We start from the raw sequence: 21,300 nt of genomic DNA on the forward strand, positions 1-21,300 counted from the left end.
TTAAATGTTTTCCTTTATAAGAGAACTTCTCTTCCCAGCAATAGAAACCCTACCTAAGACAAAGGACACGCAGTACTGGAGGAAAAAGCTATTGCCTACTTTACAGAAGAAAAATAAAACACAGTGATCACACTCCTTTCAATGACTTTACTGGGCAACTATTCATAAATTTTCCCACTTTGTTCCTCATTTTAAAACTCCTTCTCACAATTAGTAATTCAATTACCACAAAACACAGTTGTAGGAATGAACAGGCAATGTTTACAACAGTTTAAATACGCTCCAGTCAAAGCCTATTTACATAACACAAATAAGAAGGACAGTACCAATTATGCAACAGCCACAGCAGTGCTGACTGTGATGATGTTTAAAAAAGGAATTATGGGCTGGTGAGATGGCTCAGTGGTTAAGAGCACTGGCTGCTCTTCCAGAGGTCCTGAATTCAATTCCCAGCAACCACATGGTAGCTCACAACCATCTGTAATGACATCTGGTATCCTCTTCTGGTCTGTAGGTATATATGCAGACAGAACATTGTATATATAATAAATAAATCTTTTAAATAAATAAATAAGGAGTTATGCCTCTTTCCCTGCTTTGGGGGACTAAGACAGTTACTTTTCCATTCCCATTGTCCAGCATGCATGAGGTCTTGGGTTCAATCCCCATCTCTACCAAAAAAGAAGAAAAAATCAGAAGGAGAGGAAACAAGAAGAATATTTGCCAAATAACCACCTTCTAAATATCAAACAACAGTTTATCAGTTTGCCCTTCAAGTCAAAATGGAGTTCCATTAAAGAGTGGGTAACGGAAAAGAAGAGAGATCATCTGGAAAGAAAATCACTGAACAGCTTTTCCTCAACACAACCAAAATATTTCAACATACAGAGTCTTTTAAATAGAACTCCCTTTTGGTCATGTTTTTAAAATGTGTGCTTCAAAGATGAGATTTAACAAATTAATATTTATCCCTTTATAAGGATGTTAGTGGGACTGAAGAGATGCTCAGCTGTTACATGCACAAACTCTTCTTGCAGAAGATAGAGTTCAGCTCCAGCATCCCCATCAGGTGGCTCACAACTGCCTATATTCCAGCTCCACAGGATCTGATGCCCTCTTCTGAATGCCACAGGTACATATGTACTCACACAGACACACATGCACACATAATATAAAATAAAATAAACATTTTTTAAAAAGACATTAGTGTTAAATGGCATTATTTTCTCCTACAGAGTGCATGACTGTTATGAATACCATGACAATTGAGGTATTGTAGGCAGATTCTCCAAAGAACTGAGAGCAAGGGCTTAAAGAGCTTTTCTACACCCATGCTCACACAGCTTCCATACAACAGCCAATAGGTAAAAGCCACCCTTGTGGTATATGCATAATGGAATGTAGTTCTTCCTTATAAAAGAAGCAAATTTTGACACATACACACAACATAAAGACATGATGCAAGGTAATTAAGCTGGTTACAAGAAGAAAAATTCTAGATACTAATGATACGAAGCATCTAAAGTAGCTAAATTAATAGAGACAGAAAAAAGAGTTGCCATTTGCCACAGGCATTATAGTTTAAAAAGTAGTTTTAGCTCTGCAGGAAGAAAACGTATAGACAGAAATTACAGTTGTACAATGACATAAATCTAACAAACGCTACTAAACTGCACACTTAAAAACAGCAAATAGGCCGGGTGGTGGTGGCGCACGCCTTTAATCCCAGCACTCAGGAGGCAAAGGCAGGCGGATATCTATGAGTTCGAGGCCAGCCTGGTCTACAAGAGCTAGTTCCAGGACAGGCTCCAAAGCTTCAGAGAAACCTTGTCTCAAAAAAAACAAAAACAAAAAATAGCAACTATGCAGCTGGAAAGATGACACTTACTGCTCTTCCAGAGGACCAGAGTTCAGTTCCCAGCACAAACATGAGGTGGCTACAGTCACCTGTAACTCTGGTTCCAGTGGTCCCTATGTCCTCTTCTGGTCTCCACAGGTACCTAAACATGACTTATACAAACACAAACACTTAAATAATTTTAAAGGTCCTTTAAAAGAAAAAATGGTTATAATAGTAGATTTTATGCTTTATCTATTTTACCACAACTAAACTTGTTCCAATTTTTTAAAATACCAACTAAGATACCAAGCAGGTAGCTTAGTTATACAAACTCAGGAGCTTTTCTAGAACAAGCTTGTCAAGAACAAGAACTACTTAGAAAAAGGCAATCTAAATAAAACGCAAACATTTCCTCCTTCAAGAAGGAGAGTCAAACCCATGCCAATATGAATTATGCCCCAGCATGCGACTGCTCAACCAAACTGCTCCTAGATGCTTCCAATCACTGTGGACAATGATGCATTTTACTTCCCTCCATCCACTCAGCAAGTTTCATTCATTTGACTCTCTAAATACTCAGTAGCTCTGATTCTCTTTCATCTTCCCTGCATTCTGGCTCTGGGAATCCCATCCTAAACTAACACAATGGACTCTGAATGTCCCTCAGAGGGAGTGCTTCATTTTCCCCAGCTGTCACTACCCATAATCCTCCCCAAATGAGCTGCTTTCCCTTTTGTTCAGAAGGACAAAGTAAATTCTCTAGCACAAGTGTAAGACAGTTACACTCCCCCCAGCCTGAACTGTTGGCCTAATTCTGTGTTCACACATAACCAAACTAAATGACTCAAGTACATGCCACTGCTCCCACCAAGTTTTCTGATGTTTGTTCTTTGGTCACACTGCATAGCTGCTCAAGACCATTCCTTCTCTTGTCAGCGCATGCCTAACAAAACCTTAGTCACGCTGCAGACCCAGTGCAATCCCTCATCTGTTCCCAGTGTGCCTCAGAATTCAGCTACCACAAAGCCAGGCCCAGATCATCAGTATATCGTAACTTTCTAGCTCTATTGGTATATCCAAAACTCTTCCATTCCAGTGGCCTGGCACATAGTCTTTCTGTGCATACATGTTCTTCCACCAGCTTACATAACTTGTACTTATGATTTACATAAAACTTACTTTCTGTTTTGTGAACAACAACAAAAAACCACCACTTCTCCAATAGGCTTTGGTGACCTGGGGTTATGCGTTGCTCTCCTTTGGTTCTTTCAAAGCCTGACCCAAAATGATAAGTTTCAAATGTTCTTGGATAATTCATAAAATAAGTTTGCTCCTAGAAACCATTAAATTAACTCCATTCTACCCTATTTTTCCTACAAAGTATCTATGGCCTGCTTACAGAAAATAATACGCAATCTAATTACATTTACAAAATTAAGAAGCAAAAATTTTGCAAACAAGTTATTAGATACTTCCCGTTTCCCAACATAAAAACACAAATATGGGCAGAGAATTGTTTAATAGAAACAGGAACTGTAGTGGTCCATGTCTGCTGTACAGTACTGTCTTTACTACCTTCCAATCCCTTACACCACCATGTGAAGCACAGTTAATAAAAACTCAGAAGCAAAAACTGGGGTTCAACCTCAGTTTCAAATGGCGATCCTGCCCCCAGGAATCTCAGAATGAGACAGATCCGTCTCCTCCCGTCTTATAACCCTCCCTAGTTCTGGTATACAGGGCATGCACCACTACTACCTGGTTTCTATAGCAAGCTAGTGTGGCTACTGGGATTAATGTGTTATATTGTTCCTGGTCAGTAAAACTGGCCAGTGTGGTTGTTTTACTTTTCTGATCCTTAGGCAAGTTTTATTTATTAAAATACAAGTGAAATGTCACTACAACCATCTGCACTAAATCTTCCCCAAAACTGTAGACAAAACACTTACAAAGCATATATGCCCAACAACCAGTGCTGTGTACAAAGTGGCGGTTGCTTTTCCTACTTTATACACAAGGAAGCTGGAGCTCAAAAATGAATACCCAGTCCAAGGTCACAAGAGAGGCGGGAGAAAAATAAAACACGATCATAAAAATACATAATGCCGTGATTAAGTTCAGTCATGGTTCCTTCACCAAGGATGTGATACACACAGAAGCAAAGAGAGCCAGACACACCTTTAATCCCATCACTCTGGCAGAGGCAGGCAGAATGTGCTCACAAACACATTCTAAATGAATAAAACTGTAATGTTTAAAGATTTAAGATTTGTGTGTGTGTCCTGTCTGCACGTCTATATGTGTACCTTGTGCACCCCTAGTACCAGAAGAGACCATAGATCCCCTAGCGCCTGAGTTACAGAGGGTTGTGAGCCATCACATGGGTTCTGAGGAACCAAACCCAGGTTCTCTGTAAGAGCTATAAGTGCTCTTAGTCATGTTCTCAGGCTACATGTGTTTCACATGTTTTGTTTTTTTTCTCCAATTTTAAAAACACACATAGAAATTTATAGATTAAATCTAAAAATCAATTTATTCTATAGAAACTAAAATGAACAGTATTGATTTAAAAACAAAAGATAAACAAAAGCACAGGATCCTGTCATTTATTACTGATTATCAATAATGTGGCAATTCGATGGCATCTAAAACATTAAAAGTGTCCTATAAGAGCCGGGGATGGTGACACACACCTCCAAACCAAGCACTGGGGAAGATAAAGCAAGAGTTCAAGGCCAGCCTGGGATAACACCAAAACTCCTAAAAAGGCAAAACTAAAACTGCACACTTGCTTCCTAAAAGTTATGGAGAAATGGGAAGCGGGTACTCAGGGCTACCAGTGAAAGTGTGAATGACAGAAGCTGTCCACTGACAACTCGGCACCAGCGACAGCTGCTGACAGTTTCTGTGAGAGGACATAAACAAGGATACACAGATATGTGTGCAAAGGAATTCTCCACAGCAATACCAGTAAGTAGCAGGAAGGAAGAAGGGAGCAACAGAGAGCAAGGGAGGGCAGAAAAATATAACATAGATATGCAAAAAAGATAATTAGTGATCGCATACAGTCATTAAGTTAATTATGACATGTGTTAATAGTATATAAACCCAGAAATGTTCTATAATCTGTTGTCTCCAAGTACATATGTCACAAATGGTTTACATACATGTACACAGGGATACGTGCAACCACCCTCTACCAATTTTCAAGTTTGGAAGGAGAAACAAAAAAAAAATCACACTGAAAAAACTCCTCTAGATAATGTCATTTATTCCTAAGAGTTACTTGTTTGCATTATATCCACTTCTGAATTTCTGGATGGACTGCACATTACAGGAGTGATGGAAACCCAATATCCTTCTTAAGGCAGAAGAGCTATCTGATGAACCTAGTTTAAGAGATCATAAAGTAGGAAATGACCCATAAAAATAAGTCAACTAGCAAAATCAAAGTTACATAAGGCTCTGCCAAAATCATAGCTTACAATGGATAGCCTTTTCAAATCCTGTTAGACTAACACATACAGAAGAGTTTGGATTCTAGAGCTGGACCCTCATCAGTTTAAGTCCTAACACTGAGCAAATCATCTAGCCTCTCTAAGCCTCAGACTCCTCACTCATAAAATAAGTTAGCAGTCCCAACCTCTTACAGTTGTGAGCATTCAAAGTCTCGGCCTCTTACAACTGCCAACTGTGAGCATTCAAACTCATCTTGCAGAACACTTGTCCTGGGTTTAGCATTCCATGGTTTTCATTTTCATCACAATGTGGAGAAGAATCAAAATCATGCAGCTGTTATTTTAGTGAGCTTGCCCCTGGCCATTTCAACAGGCATTGAGCTGAGGATAAGATTTTCTTCTGGACTCATATTTGTGTCCTGAGGCATTGCATAGAGGAATCATTATTTTTATTTGAATTCAAGGAGGAAATGTCTGCATTCAAGGGTGTGATGACAGAGGTTTCTGTCCTGTCCGGTCCCGCAGCCATCCAGTCACAAAGAAACTCACAGAGGTCTACATTAATTATAAACTGGTTGGCCTATTAGCTCAGGCTTCTTATTAACTCTTATAACCTACATTAACACATAATTCTTGTCTGTATTAGCCACGTGGCTTGGTACCTTTTATCAGTGAGGCGTTCCCATCTTGCTTCCTCTGTGTCTGGCTTACAACTGCAGACTGAACCTTTCCTCTTCCCAGAATTCTCCTTCCTGTTCTGGTTGCCCAGCCTATACCTCCTGCCTGGCTACTAGCCAATCAGCATTTTACTAAAATACAAGTGACAAATCTTTACAAAGTACAAGACCATTGTCCTACAGCAAGGGTGCATATCCTAGGGAGCTGACTAATCAAGTGGTAAGCTCTACAGGGCCCTAGCACTTTGGGCAAAGCAGTCAAATAATACTTTGCCATGGGTAGAGCAGAGAACTGTGGTGTTTCAAAGAATTCATGGGCTAGGATACAACGTGCACAACAGAGGCCATGGGAAAAAGTCTCTTGGTTCTTCTTGAGGTTTCATGAAAAAAAAATCAACATTTTTACATACACTACCCAAATTATGAAGCACAAAACTTAAGGTATTCAGTTACTTTTTAAAAAATTAAAAATAAAGGTATTTTCTTCATAAAAATCAAAGTGGGAATGCACTGTATAAAAAAAAAATAATCCCCAAAGGGAAAAAGGTAACTAAATCTTATATGGAGAAGTGAAAAAAAAAAGACCTAACATAAAACCAAAGATAATTTTATATAAATCAGAACATTCTTGCACTGATATTTAAAAGAAACAGTCAACTGGAAGAGAAAAACTCAACACAGGGAGAACCTAAAACTGCTCAGATCCATAAGTGGTGCAGCTTTGTTTAACTTTTCATGTCTAACTTGATAGACACTTCTGATCTCATACAAAGGTGCTATATAAAAGGTTACGGTAAAAAAAAAAGGTTACGGTCTTATTTATGTAACTGCTCTCTGTTGAAAGGAAAATGGCTATTCAGCTCTCATCTGCTTTAATAAAGTAGCTGTCTGATTAGTGTCCTGGAAACAGATCATGTCATGTTTTATAATAGATATTTCATGTTGTATAGTATTATGAATTAGTGTGAGATACTATTTAAAATTCACCATTGAAAATGAATAAAACTGGGGCTGGAGCAATGGCTCAGCGGTTAAGAGCACTGGCTGTCCTTCCAGAGAACTTTGGTTCAATCCCCAGAGCCCAAACGGTGGCTTACAATTGTCTGTAACTCCAGTCCCAGGCCATCTAACAGCCTCTTCTGAACTCTGTACAAGTGCACAGACATACATACAGGCAAAATACCCAAACAAACAAACAAACAAATCAAAATTAAAATAAATTTTGAAATCAAGTGTGGTGGCACACACTTTAGTCCTAGCACCTAAGAAGCAGAAGCAGGAAGATCTCTACAACTCTTGGTCTACATAGTGAGTTCAGACCAGGAAAGGCTATATAGTGAGATCCTGGCTCAAAATAAATTAGTAAAAAAGAAATTAAAAAAAAAAACTATACTTTCATTCCAGCACTTGGGAACAGAGGTGCTCAAATCTCTTGAGTTTAAGGCATACCTGGTCTACACAGTGAGTCAAAGGTCAGCTAAGACTACTCTGTAAGAAATTGACTCAAAAAATTACAGAGAGAGAGAGAGAGAGAGAAGTTTCTGTCCAGTCCAGTCCTGTAGCTGTTCAATCCCAAAGAAACACACAGAAGCTTCTATTAATTATAAACTGTTTACCTATTAGCTCTGGCTTATTTTTAACTAGCTCTTACAACTTAAATTAACCCATTCTTATCTATGTTTAGCCATGTGGCTTGGTACCTTTTTTTAGTAAGGCATTCTCATCTTGCTTCCTCTGTATCAGGTTAGTGACTGACTCTCTGCCTTTCCTCTTCCCAGAATTCCTCTAGGCTGGTTGCCCGCCTATACTCTATACTTCCTTAATGGATATTAGCCAATCAGCATTTTATTAAACTAATATAAGTGACAAATCTTTACATTGTACAAGAGCATTATCCCACAGTGCATATGTGTGTATGTGTCTATGTATATGTATGTGTATATATTTTTTTTTAAACAAAGAACCAAACCTGCCTGTCCACAAAGCTCTAATTTTTTTCTTCGAGAACTACAGAGATTGGCTCAAGGGTTAAGAGCACTCACTGTTCCTGCAGAGAAGCAGAATTCAGTCTCCAGCAACCACATGGTGGCTTACACTCACTCATAACTCCAGTTTCAGGGATGCCAATTCTTTTGACTTCCGTGGGCACCAGGCACCCACGTGGAATGCATACAAAAATGAAGGCAAAATTTTCATGCAAACAAAATGAAATAAATCTTTAAATTTTTTTAAATAAAATAAAAAATAATAAAATTTTGGGCTGGCAAGAAGGCCCAGCAGGTAAAAGCAACTGCCACCAAACATGACAACCTGAGTCTGCTCCACAGTACCCAGGTAAAGATGAATGGAGTTCCTCCCTCAAGTTGTCCCTGATTGCCACATATGCATCATGGCAAGCATACACTGGTAAAATAAATAAGATTGAGTAAAAAATAAAAATAAGTTTTAAAAAATAGGGCTAGCAATATGGCTCAGCAAGTTGATACTTTTGCCATGAAATCTCAATCCCTGGAACTCATATGGTAAAGAAAACAGAATCCTACAAATTGTCCTCTGACCTCCACATGCACACTTAAAAAATAATAACAGATAGACAGCTTGTTTTCGGCAGGATCTCAAACTGCATCACCGATTCCAGATCAATGGGCAGGAGGCTCTCCCACCTGGCTGCAGATTCAGTCACTAAGAGTACAGACACCTACAGTTACACTGAACTATCATGAGTTCCAGGATCTGACCTCAAGAGAAGCCTGCACATCATGCACTTTTACCAGGTGAGCTATCTTCCTGGCCCCAGGGCCATGCTTATCTAGCACCATGAAGAACAGATCCATATTCACGATAAAATGTTTATTAAACATGCATGCGAAGCTCTCAGAACTCTTCTCCTTTCTGCCATCAGGTACTAAAGCTGCCCTGGCGAGACTATCTAGACTAAGATTCGGGTTCCTCTGAATGCTGCGGCTAGAAACAATGGCGAAAATGATGCCCTTGATGTAGGAAACGAACTAGACACAGTATTTACTGCAAATGTTATAAAGTACAGTAATAACAGTTAAAGTTATCTATTCCAAAGAAGGCAGGAAGTCACCAAAACTTAGACTAATCTTCAATAATATGAATCATTCTCTGTCCCATTTCTTGTCCAAGAACCTAAGTTCTCGATCCTCCTCTGACCACCTCTTTAGGACTACACAAAAGGTGAGTCACGAAAGCAAGATGAATTCTTGCCAAACGGAAACCATGTGCCTCGAAGCAGATTTTAGAGGCAGTTTCTCTAACATTTTCTTCCTATACAAAATAAGATACTAACATGCATGGCAGCTGCAGTAGCAACATGCAGGGCAGCAAACAGAACTTCTGTTATTTATTTATTTACTTCTAATCAAAACTAAACCTTTATCTGTGTCTGTCATAAACCTACCCTATTTCTCTACTCCAGACAATCATGACAATAAAGCAGAGCTTTGACATCTAATGATATTACTCCACGTCTACACATAACACCTAAATCAAGCAGACCCTCTTCTTAATAAAGAGCAAACATGCAAACAAGTGCTGCAAACAAAATTAGAAGCAAAACAGCAAATACCTTGAGCAAGGACTTCGCACCGAACTTAGCAAAATGTTCTTTACTCCTAAGCATCACTGGTATCTTCGTCTACAGAGAATTCCTAAGAAACTGAGTCCTTCCAGAGGCAGATGAATGACACAGAATCTCGAGAGAATAAAAGGAAGTGTTATCCTGTGTCTCACTTGCCAACCAAAAAAAGTTGATCGAGTCTGTGTCATATAGAAAAACAGTAAGTTTTTTCTCTATTAAAACCTGAGTCATAGACAAATACAATTTCACAACTGGGTGTGGCAGCTCACACCTAAATACCAGTACTGTAACTCTCAAAGCTGAAGAGGACTACTTGGAGTTCCAGGGCAGCCTAGGATATATAAGAGAGCTCCAGGCAAGCTACAAAGCTTACCTCAAAATAATTAAATTAAATAGGTAATTTCCCAGAACAAAGCAATGTAAGAGCAGAAAAAAAGCACTGCCCACACAAGATCACACGGCTAATGTGACAGGAACACAACACAACCGAGAACAGTGTCTCCGTTCACTACACAACCTGGCCAAGTAAAAGCCAACTTACTGTGAAAACAGAATCAAGAGACAAACTGAAATGAGGAAGCTAGCAGAGGTGACCCCTCCCTAGATTATCATGTATTAGCATATATTCTAATTCTCCAGAGCCTACTCCAGTCACAGGCTATCTTTCCAAAAAGTCACAGGAATAAATTAAGACAATTCTCACTTACAAGCCTACATAAAAGAAAAGTTGAGTTGAAAGCAAATTATCCACATATTCCTAGCCATTCCGCCCAATGCCTTTTTTTTTTTTCCAATCTATATAATTCTATGCTTACATCAACCAGAAGTTATACACCTCAAAAAGCAAGCTGGGCCAAAAGCAAGGAAAGCTATCTTCACCTGTATTTTTCTCATTTGCCCCCCGAACACTTCAGGACTGTTAAAATGAACCTTAAAAACTGGTTTTCCAACTTCTAGCACAGAAGTTAAGCATGAACTAATTAAACGTTCGTAAAAAACTTTGAAGATGTGAACAAGGGTGCTAACGTTAATTATTGGCTGCCATCCACAACGGTCACTGCATGTGAAAAAAATCAACCACTGGCAAGCTCTTGCTACTTTCCAGGCACAAACATGAAAGCCTAGCATGTTTCTAAGGATTCCAGGAAAACTTTAAGATCAGACCACAATGATTTCCTAGACCAAGAACAAGTTGGAATTTTAAGCTCTTTGGATATAATTATATCAGGGTGAAAAATATGTGGCTTACAGCATAAACAATAAAGCTAGAATATATCATAAATCCTAGAAGAAAGTCACAGTTTATTTACTTGGAAGAATAAAACTAAATCTATAACTCTATAAAGCACTAAGAATGGTAAGTTAACATATAAGCCACACACAAGTTCTCCCCCTTACTGACCTGTTTAGAAAACACTGGGAAATGTCCTTCAATGGTCTCTCCAAATTGACCTAAGCACGTATGCAGAACCATTTTGAAAGGAAGGCCCAGACACTGACTTTTAATCCTCAAAAAGAGAAAGTACCTGAGCCAGGCCTCTCTACAGCTTCATGTGACCACATAAACATTTACACTCCTATGATCAAATAAACATTTACCCTCGATTTCTCAACTCTTGTTGCCACAGCGTTTTCCTAAGGAACTCAACAATGACTATTGCAGAGGAGAGTTCCTTTGTGTTCAGAATCTAGCTGTTCTGTTGAAGGAGTCTAAGGGGAAAGTTTAAAAATCTCCTTCAGCTTGTCAAAAATAACAAATTGCTTCCATTCAATGCCACGGTGCACTTCAGAAAAGCACTTACTTTAGACAAGACAAAACTCCATGGCCAGACAAGGAGACACGCTTCTACAGAGGCAGCACCCAAATCATCCCGAGTTTTCTAAGTGACCCACGGATATAGAAAATCTCATATTTACAAAAAGTCTCTCAAACGTTCGCCACTTTAGCACAGCCATCGGCTGGATAAAAGAAGACGTGTAAAACCAACGCTAAAGTTGTTATGTTTCAGATTCTAACAACCTAAAGGCTCATCTCAGGTTTCCTTAATTTCACAATATAAAGCAGTACATACATGTTTTAAGCCCCACATTCTTCTTAAAATTAAAAATGCTCTCAACTGTGGGATCTTGTAAAATAAAAAAATAAGTTACATACCAAGGAACACTTAGAACCACGCTTAAGCAAAACCAAATTGCAACAGTGAAAAATGGCCCAGCATCTAACACCTGGGACCCTGATGTGGGCTCCAAAGTCTCAGGCAAGCTTACTTCTCTGGCTCTGCCATCTGGGGGGGCTTAGGGTTTTTTGTTTTGTTTTGTTTTAGTTTTGGGGTTTTGTTTGGTTGGTTGGTTTTTGTTTAGTTCTGTTTTCTTTTTTTGTTTTTGGTATCTTCATGACAAGGTTTCTGTGTACAACAGCCTGGCTGTCCTAGAACTCACTTTGTAGACCAGACTGGCCTCAAACTCACAGAGAAATCTGCCTGCCTCTGCCTCCCAAGTGCTGGGACCAAAGGCATGTGCCACCACCTCTCAACTGGCTCTGCCATCTGAAACATACTTTGCCTCAGAAGCTCAGGCCAGCTCCACATCTATCGTTGTTCCTGGGGGTATTCACTCGAATCGAGGCTGCATCTTCACCAACTGCCTCTCCTGCCCTCTTCAGGGACTCTGATTCTGCTACATGATGCCAAGCCTACATGCTGCTAAAACCAGCCCTACTTGGGAAACTCTTGCATATTACCAAGCTTAAGAGCAACCTTGGCCACTCTGGACCACTGCTTCTGCATGCTGACCCTGAGGAAATATTTCAAAGATGATTTCACCTCTTCTAGCTCATGTCAAGTTGATAAAAATAAATAAATAATAAAACAATTAACCAGCACACCTGGTCTCTCCTCTCTCAAAGTATCTTACTGTACCATACTCATCCTTCTTACTGACACTAGCAACTGAAATCATGGATCCTGAAACCACGTGCTATATAAATAAAGCTTTACAAAACATGCAGGATTCAACTGCTGAAAAAGTACGCCACCACCAAAAACCAAAGATGTAGATATGCAGATGTTCATGGCAGTAATCCCAAGTATTTACAGATTCAATCCAATGTCAATCAAAAAAAAAATGATAATATCTGCTGACTAGAGTTACAGAGTTAGCTCAATGGCAGAGCAAGCCCTTTCTACCACATAAAAGGCTCTAGGATGGATCCCAGTGCTTCAAAAGTCAAAACGATAGATCTGGAAACACACAGCTCAGTGATAAGTAGGGGGCTTTCCTATGTATGCAAACAGCATGATCTTTAGCATACTTTAATAATAATAATAATAATGATAAATTGAAGCATTACAGCTCAGTTGGTAGAATACAAGAGACGCTGGGCTTAATAAACCCAATGCAGTGGCACACACCTATACTCCAGCACTCAAGAAGCAGAGGCAGGAGGATCAGAAGTTCAAAGCCATCCTCAAGTACAGCGTTTCAGGCCAACCTGCTGTATACAAGACCCTAGGAGGTGGGTGGAAGGAAGGTAGAAAAACATAAGCAGCATATTATAAGATAATATTTTCAAGTAATGGTTTTATACACACACAAAACCAATTCAATTTTTAGAGTGGACAGTTTTGAACAGATGTATCAACAAGAGATAAAAAATAATAACATGAAAGGACAGCATTATTAAACACACACACACACACAAAAACCAGAGTCTAGGGCTGGAGAGATGGCTTAGTAGTTAAGAGCATTGCCTGCTCTTCCAAAGGTCCTGAGTTCAATTCCCGGCAACCACATGGTGGCTCACAACCATCTGTAATAAGGTCTGGTGCCCTCTTCTGGCCTACGTACAGACAGAATATTGTATACATAATAAATAAATAAATAAATAAATAAATAAATGCGTCTATATAATTCTATTTTTTATGATAGCCCCCCACACACTTTGGCTTGAGACAGGACTCATATAATCCAGGCTAGCCTTCAACTCTTATGTAGAAAAATATGACCGCAAATGTGTGATCTTCTAGCCTCCACCCCCTACCCCACCCCAAATACAGGGATTACAGTCATTAACCACCATGTTCAGTGTTGTTACTAGGGATTGAACCTAGGTTTCGGTACATGCTAGACATACACCGACTGACCTACATTCTTAAAAAGAATCCAGAACAAAGGCAAACAACAAACAAACAAAAACCACATAGAGTCAGAAAACAGATTAATGGTTTCTAAGATTCAGGGGTAAAATACCAGATGACTACAAAAGGATTCTGACCAATCTGGAAGGACAAAGGAATTATTCTAATTCATGCAGTGGTTAGATGAATCTACACATTTGTCAAAATCTGTAAGATATTATATACTAAAGTCAATGAATTTGAATTTGTAAAGGATATATTTCTTAAAGAAAAAATGGGAGACTAAAGAGACACAGTAACAATGTGCTGAGGGAAGCTTGATTAGCTTGTGTGTGGTGTGTGCATCTATAAGCAGGTCCTCACGCTAGTACGTGTACCTATGGAGGACAAGACTGAGGTGTGACAGTCGTCTTCCTCTTATGGCTCTCCACCTTAGTCTTTGAGATCGTCACTCAGAGAACAGGGAACTCATGGACTGGCTACACTAGCTAGCTAGGAAGCTTCGGGAATCCTCCTGTCTCCACCTCCCAGCCTGGGTTTAGAGACACACGGTGTCACGCCTGCTTCTCAAGCTTACCACATTAAGCACTTTACCCACTGAGTCATTACTCAGCCCCTGATATTTTTTCAAATGAATGCTAATAGAACATCAAATATATGTTGAAAAATATAGTACTGTTCACATTAGACATGAATAACTGGATTTTGTTAGGTATAATCAAGGCTAAATAATCCACTTAGGTAGAAAGAATGTGTTAACCACTCTAAGCTGCAACTATAGCTCCAAAGCAGCTATAAACAAAATGGGTGTGGCTACATCTCACTAAAACCTTATTTGCAAAAACAGGCAGCAGACCAGCGAAGACCAGAGTACCCTAGAGGTTGCCTATGGTACAGTAGGCAGGAGATGAGCACTAAAGAGACTGGCCAAGAAGGTGGCAGGCATAATGATCCTGAAAATGCTAGAAATGCTGTTTTGACTCTGCTGAGTTACAGGCAGGTACACGTTATCAAAACTCACTAAACTTTATGTTCTTAAAATGGGTGTGCTTTACTGCATTCTGTAATACTTCAACGAACTTGATTTGTTTTTAAAATGTACTTTAAAGTTTCATACGGCAGTATCAATGATATGGAAAAGCCTGACCTCAGTCATAATAATCAACTCAACACAGAGACCTACTAGCTAGTTACTTTAGGAACTTTTTCTTAACCTAAAAATGGATTAACAATTTCATTCTCAGGATTGTTTCTTGGTTCCCACCACCCTGGAGGTAGAGGGTGGGTTGAGAACTAAATAACAAATATAGGTAAAATAAAGTACATCTAGCTCAGAAGAAAACTGAGCAAACTAATTTTAAATTTTAAGTATGAAAATGGTAGTAAAGACCAACACTGTTTGTTCACTGTTTGCAGTGAACCTGACATCAAGTCCCAGCATCCAAAGTCAGCTGCTGCGTCCACAGCGATTTAAACCTAACAAGCATTCTGAACCAAAAGTTAGTTTAAAAAATATTCCCTGATAAAATATTCCGTGAAGGAAAATGTGAGAACCAAACAGAAAGTGCAAAGGAGCCAGCTTTCCCAAGCATGAGGAAGGGTAGATGTCTTATAACAGTTTAGTTGCTTTCCGAGGGGAAATAACAGCAAAGGTAGTGGTGAGTTTCCCCTTGAGGGGCAGGATTTACATTTTGTCTATACCAGGAGCTAACCAATGAAACTGCACCACCACACAGTATGGTGCTTTCTGGCCTGTTTCTCACAACAGCAGCATTTAGCTGACAGGATGATAGTGGGGGTGGGGATGGATAAGGGGGAGAAATAAGCAAAGAGACTAGGTCTGAGAAAGATAACGTGACTGGCTCAAGAACAGACAGCCGAAAAATGGCAATGTGTGGATGTGGCTCCACACCACGTGCTTTCAGAGAGACCACAAAGAGAACCATCCTGGGGTTCTGCAAAACTCATCTTTAACTTCTAGTTAAGGCTTTCCCCTATGCTGACAGCACAAGTTAAAAAGACCAATTGATTGTAGTGTGCCACGCTCATTAATTCCTAACCTTTCAGGAATAATTCACTATTTGGGTGGCAGGAACTAATTCTATGATCAAGAGCAGGCTTACGATCAGAAATTAAAAGAGCAAACACCTCACGCCTCTCCCTTTCTTTCACTTACCATCCATATCATACAAACGTCCCAAGATACAGCTCTGAAGAGATAAAACAAAGCAGCCCATTGCCCAACACAAAGTTCAATCACAGTGTTCCAGTACTCATCTGCCAGTCCAACCTCCCAGCAAAGACTGACACAAATGGGTCTGATCTACTTACGATGAGCCAATCAACACAAAGATGGGCTAGAAACTACAGGCTTGAGGACATGTGCATGAAATAAACTTCTTCCCACTAACAGCTTCCTTCTCTCTCCCCAGCACAGTAAGCTAGGCAGAACACACAACACAATGACAATCCCTTCCATATGGATGTTCGTCTTTGCCAGTAATAACTGTAGTTCGAGACTTTTCGAGTGTATTTAAAGTTAACTTTTAAGAGAGGCAAGCATTGAAGTCGAAGCTTGCCCAGGTGGCTTGGTCAGGGATATTTATACCCACAATCTTTAAGTTTGATCAGGTAAACAGTTCTAAAACATCTCTTCTCCATTTGGTACTTTAAACATTCTAAACTAAGTCGGTACAACTGACTTTAACCACTTCTTCCTTCCGTAAATAGTGGCATTTGGGAAGGCAGGTGAGCAGTTTGTCTAAGTCTCTCAACCTGTTAACACCCAGGGCAGTTCTATCTTGAGCAAACCTGAGGAATGTCACAAAGGTACGGTTTTCAAGGCCAAGGTAAAAAGGAAAAGTTAAACTGACAGTAACTTAGACACCCTGGTGGTTTGAATAAGAATGGTCCCCATAGGCCCATAGATTTCAATGTTTGGTCACCAGGGAGTGGCACTACTTGAAAGGTTGGGAGGTGTGGCCTTGTTGGGGGAGGTGTGGCCTTGCTGGAGAAGTGCATCACTGGGGTGGGCTTTTTGAGGTTTCAGTAGTGAAAGCCAGACAGAGTCTCTCTTTGCCGGTTGCCTGTGGATCAGATGTAGAACTTGCAGCTCCTTCTCCAGCACCATGTCTACCTGCATGCTGCCATGCTTTCCACCATGATGACAATGGTCTAAACGTTTGAAAGTGTAAGCCAGTCCCAATCAGATGCTTCCTCTTGTAAGAGTTGTCATGGCCATGGCGTCTCTTCACAGCAGTAGAACACTAAAGACAGACACACTACTGACAGTACAGAAAACAACCCAACCTCTTGTCATTTCCCAAACTACATAGCTGTACAGAATTCGTCCCTACCAAGCCACATGGAGTCCCACGCAGAAGAAGGCTAATAGGTGAGGAAACACTATAGCTTCTATCATCCTTCTGCTCAGAAGACTTCTTTCATAATGTTTATATTCATTTGTGAGCTTAGCATGGGGGTGAAGTGCTACAGTGTGAATGTGGGGGCCAGAGGACAACTTTCAGGAGCTGGTTCTCTCCTTCTACCACGTGGGCTTCTGGGAGCTGAACTCGGAGCAACAGGCTTGGTAGCAACTGAGCCATCATCTGTGCAGAAATAACATTTTAAAAGGCATGTAAAATGTATCAAAATTATCATTTTAGCCACCAGGAAACAGCCACCTACACGATATCAGACAGTGCACTAAGTTCTGTATACTGTTTTGTGTGTTCCTAAGAACATACAATGTTACTACCCCTTACAAGGAAAAAAAATGCTCAGAACTTAAGTGAGATGCTCAAGGCTTCAAAATCAGACAAAGAAAAAGTAAGGATCTGAAGTCGAATTGACATAACTCCAAAAATTGAATTTCTTCTAAATTGTGCTCCCTCCCAATTTCACGATAAAGGAACGGAGAGTTATGGAAGAATTGTTCAGCAGTTTAATAGTCTCAACAAAGGGGAGTATGTGGGATGATTTCTAAACTGCTATTTTGGGGGGGGGGGGCGGGAAGTCCACAGTGTACCATCCAAACTCCAGTTATCTCCAAGAACAAATCAACAAATTAAAGAGTTTTTAAAGCTGGGGAAAGTGATACAAACCCATTATCTAGACCTGAAGAAACTGAAGCAGGGAAGCCTGGAGTTCAAAGCCAGCCTACACTACAAGGCAAACCCTAGCTCAAGGGGGACGGGGATCTAGGCATTTAATTCCAGCACTCAGGAGGCAGGTGGAGCTCTGTGAGTTCAATACCAGCATGGGCTATATAGTGAGACCCTGTTTCAAAAGAAAACTTAGCAAATTCTCCTAAACTAAATTTCACCACAACTCTGCAAACTAATTAGCATTTTGTACAAGGCCCAAGAATTAATGAGTCTCTCCTGTGTACACTTTCAGTAGCAGGTAAAAGTCTCTTCATCCAAATCAAACGAAAGCTGAATACCAACCATGTGTAGAAGACCTTTCTAGCAGAGACAGTACAAAATACCCCCCATCGTGGTCCTTAAGGAGGAAAAAGACTAGGAAAGACCATTTGTACTACATACAGTCTCCATCTAGTGAAGCAAACGAAATTCTAAGAAAGACTAAACCACATGTCATCACAGTCCAGGGAAGGAAAGCAACTGGTGTCCTGGTCACCCGACTTTGTAGGCAATTATGTTTATATTATGTAACTCCTTAATAACTACCAACTTCTGTCAACCTCCTTTCCCTCACCACACCCACCTAGGGAAGGAAAATTAAGCACGAAGATTCCGAGTCCTGGATGCCTGTGACTTAAGACTATTTTCCCTTGGTTTCATCAGGTAAACAAAGCTGGATTTCAAAGCTGGATTTCCAAAAGAAAAGCCGAACAAGCTAGAAAACCCAAGCCACGTTTCTCCATGTTATTCGCATAGGAAACCAAGCAAAATATCATTTGCTGTAGTTTCCAAAGAAAACTTTAACAGATGCCAAAGAGACACAACTGAAATGAACATGAAGCGACATAGTCATTGTGTTTCAATACGAATACTAGGACATTTAGGGTAGTTCCACTTGGGAACGAAAACAGAATCATCATCATTATAGTGTTAAGTCCAATCAACGAAATGCAGTGGAATGAATGCACCCCAAACTTAAGAAGGTGAGTGCTTAATGCAGCTTGTAAGTCCCCAAGAAATGAAGGTGTACGAAAGTGACACCGATTTATCTGAGTCATCTCAACTGATGGGAACTCCTTTACAGACAATGACCTTTCAAGAACTGGAGAATTCACCTGACCCAGGCAATCTAAACGTTTAAAGAGAAAAAAAAAAATGAACAAGCGACTTCTGGAAATAAAAGGGGAGAAGAGGGTGAGGCACATCACTTTGGCAATGAACTCTCAAAATAACTTCATTATGGAGTGCAAACGACCTAACACTAAAATGCTGCTCAATCCAGTTTTCATTGTGAATTCCTGAATTCACAGTAGGGTCTAGCAACGTCAGGCGACCAATCTTTCGGCTGTAAGATGGGGTGGGGATGGAGGTACACACTTTCTCAACGAGAATACTACTGAGGGTTTTTCTCATCCAGAGTTTTATGCGTCTCGCGAGTCCCAGCTACCAAAGCAGCGACTAGGTCTGAAAGTGCGAGCAGCTGCACTATGGCTCGGTGGCTGAGGAGCCGAATGCACAGTTCCCGGAGCGTCCGCCGCGCCCCCCATCCCCTGCCCCGGGATAAAGCGCGGAAAAGCCCCCGAAGGCGGCCCGGGGCGCGGAATGTTTACCCCGCTCGACTGCCCCGGGGAGCCCGTTCCCGTGGCCACAGACCGTCAGGGCGGCGCGCCACACCGAGCAGCTATCCCTCAGAGGAAAAGCCCCAGCAGGAACCACTGAAGCGGGCAGCCGGATCCGAGGAGGCTGGGATCGGTGACCGCGCTACCCACCCCCCGGCCGCGGATGCGACGGAGGACGAGGGGTCCGCCGCCCGCGTCGCGCCCGCGCGCCCCCGAGTCCCGCAGCTCTCGCGCGCGCAGCCGAGGACCGCCGAGGGGGAGGGGCGGCTGCGCGCGCGCCCCCTCCTCAGACGCCCAAACTTCCCTCAACTCCCTCAACTTAGTTGCGCTCTCACCGTGCGGCTCCCCGGGCTCCCCCGCGGGCCGAGCCGGAGCAGCTCCGCGCCTTGGCGGCGGCGAAGGACAATAGGCGGCCGCTCCCTCGGCGGCGGCTGGGGCGAGGAGCAAGCACCGCGGTGTCGACCGAGTCCAAACACTTAGCAGCGGCTCCTCCGGCTTCGCGACCGCCCTGCACACAGCCCGGCCCACCCGCGCATGCGCTGCCTGCGGACCGGGAGTAGGCGGGGCACTCGGCCAAGCCTAGGAATTGCGGTTGGACAACGCGGCTGCCCGTCATGATGCGTGAGCCCAATAGGAAGGCTTCTTGGCTGTTGGCTCCTGTTGCTAAGGAACGATGAGGCTGTACGCTACGGCTGCCAGGCGGCAAAGTGATCAAAGTCGGGTGGCTGGCAACAGCTGCTGGGGAAATGCCCACCCACTTTCTCCTATCCGCCCCATCTCCGGAAGCCGCCCTTCCTCCGTGCGCCTGGTGCTTACCTAAGTTGGAACACTCACCACCCACTGACGGAATCTACTCTTGAGTTTCAATTCCATCCAAGAAATGGGGTCTTCTTAGTGTCGAAGGTGGAGCAGCGCTAGGTACTTAACAAGTTCGTTGGATGGGATGAATGGCCGATTGACGGGATGAAGATTATCACAATGTATCTTGTGACTGAGCTACTCGATCGCCACAAAACCACTGGCTTTGAGTTGCTAAGGACTTCAAGAAATCATCTAGTGGTTTCGGAGAAACAAAATATGGACATGTGCCCAATGGTGACCCAAGAGATAAAATTAATTGGTACAAGAAGAAACTTTTCTCTAATAGTTACATATTGCAATATGTTATTAGGGGAAAACACGCCTATCATGCCCAACTATTTTAAAAGATGTTTTCTTTGGTCAATAGAAAGTTGGAAAGGGTCCGGGGATATAAATAGTAAGCCAGGAATGTGAGATTTTCTGTGCAGCTCAAATTAATTTATATTGATTGAAGTAAGAAGGGTGGTTATCTAGGGGGAGAAGGGTATTGACTGAGGAGGAACAGGACAGAATTCCTGCAGTACTGGTTGTGTATTTTGAGCTAAGTTATACAAACTTATAAATATGAAAATGTCATGTAGCTGTACCCCTAAGATGAATGGCCCTTTGGAGGGTGGGGCTTATGAGGAAGGAGATATTGACAGATGATTGCTGCTAGGGAAGGGAGAGTCATGCCATGCCCCAGTGCATAGCCTCACATCCGTACATATACAGGCAGAACAAATTGAACACGGTGAATTATAATGTTTTAAAGGAAAAAATAAGTTGAGAGGAATGGTGAACATGTTCAAAATATGCTATATGAATGTATGAAGTTTTCAAAGAATTATATGAAAAGATTAATCTCATTACTGAAGTCAATCTTTTTTAAATTGCTAGTACAAGGCACAGACCTGAAAAAATGAAAATCACTGCCATTAGGAAGTTTTAATTCAGGCTAGCCCACCCCCACCCCCCACC

At 41.4% G+C, this 21,300-nt stretch overlaps 1 protein-coding gene across 6 annotated transcripts in view; it reads right to left on the reverse strand.

Annotated features, from left to right (window-relative positions):
- The window catches only part of Akap13 (A-kinase anchoring protein 13), a 262,036-nt gene extending 242,059 nt beyond the window's left edge, over window positions 1-19,977 (reverse strand). For all 6 annotated transcript variants that reach the window (XM_041654836.1, XM_041654846.1, XM_041654825.1 and 3 more), the window contains exon 1: window positions 19,815-19,977. The gene's annotated coding sequence lies outside the window, so the exon portion shown is untranslated. The remainder of the gene's footprint in view (window positions 1-19,814) is intronic.
- Window positions 19,978-21,300: the final 1,323 nt, after the last annotated feature.

Source organism: Microtus oregoni, unplaced genomic scaffold (assembly GCF_018167655.1).
Source record: "Microtus oregoni isolate MIOR12 unplaced genomic scaffold, Mior012 000000F_ref0000247, whole genome shotgun sequence".
NCBI lineage: Eukaryota > Metazoa > Chordata > Mammalia > Rodentia > Cricetidae > Microtus > Microtus oregoni.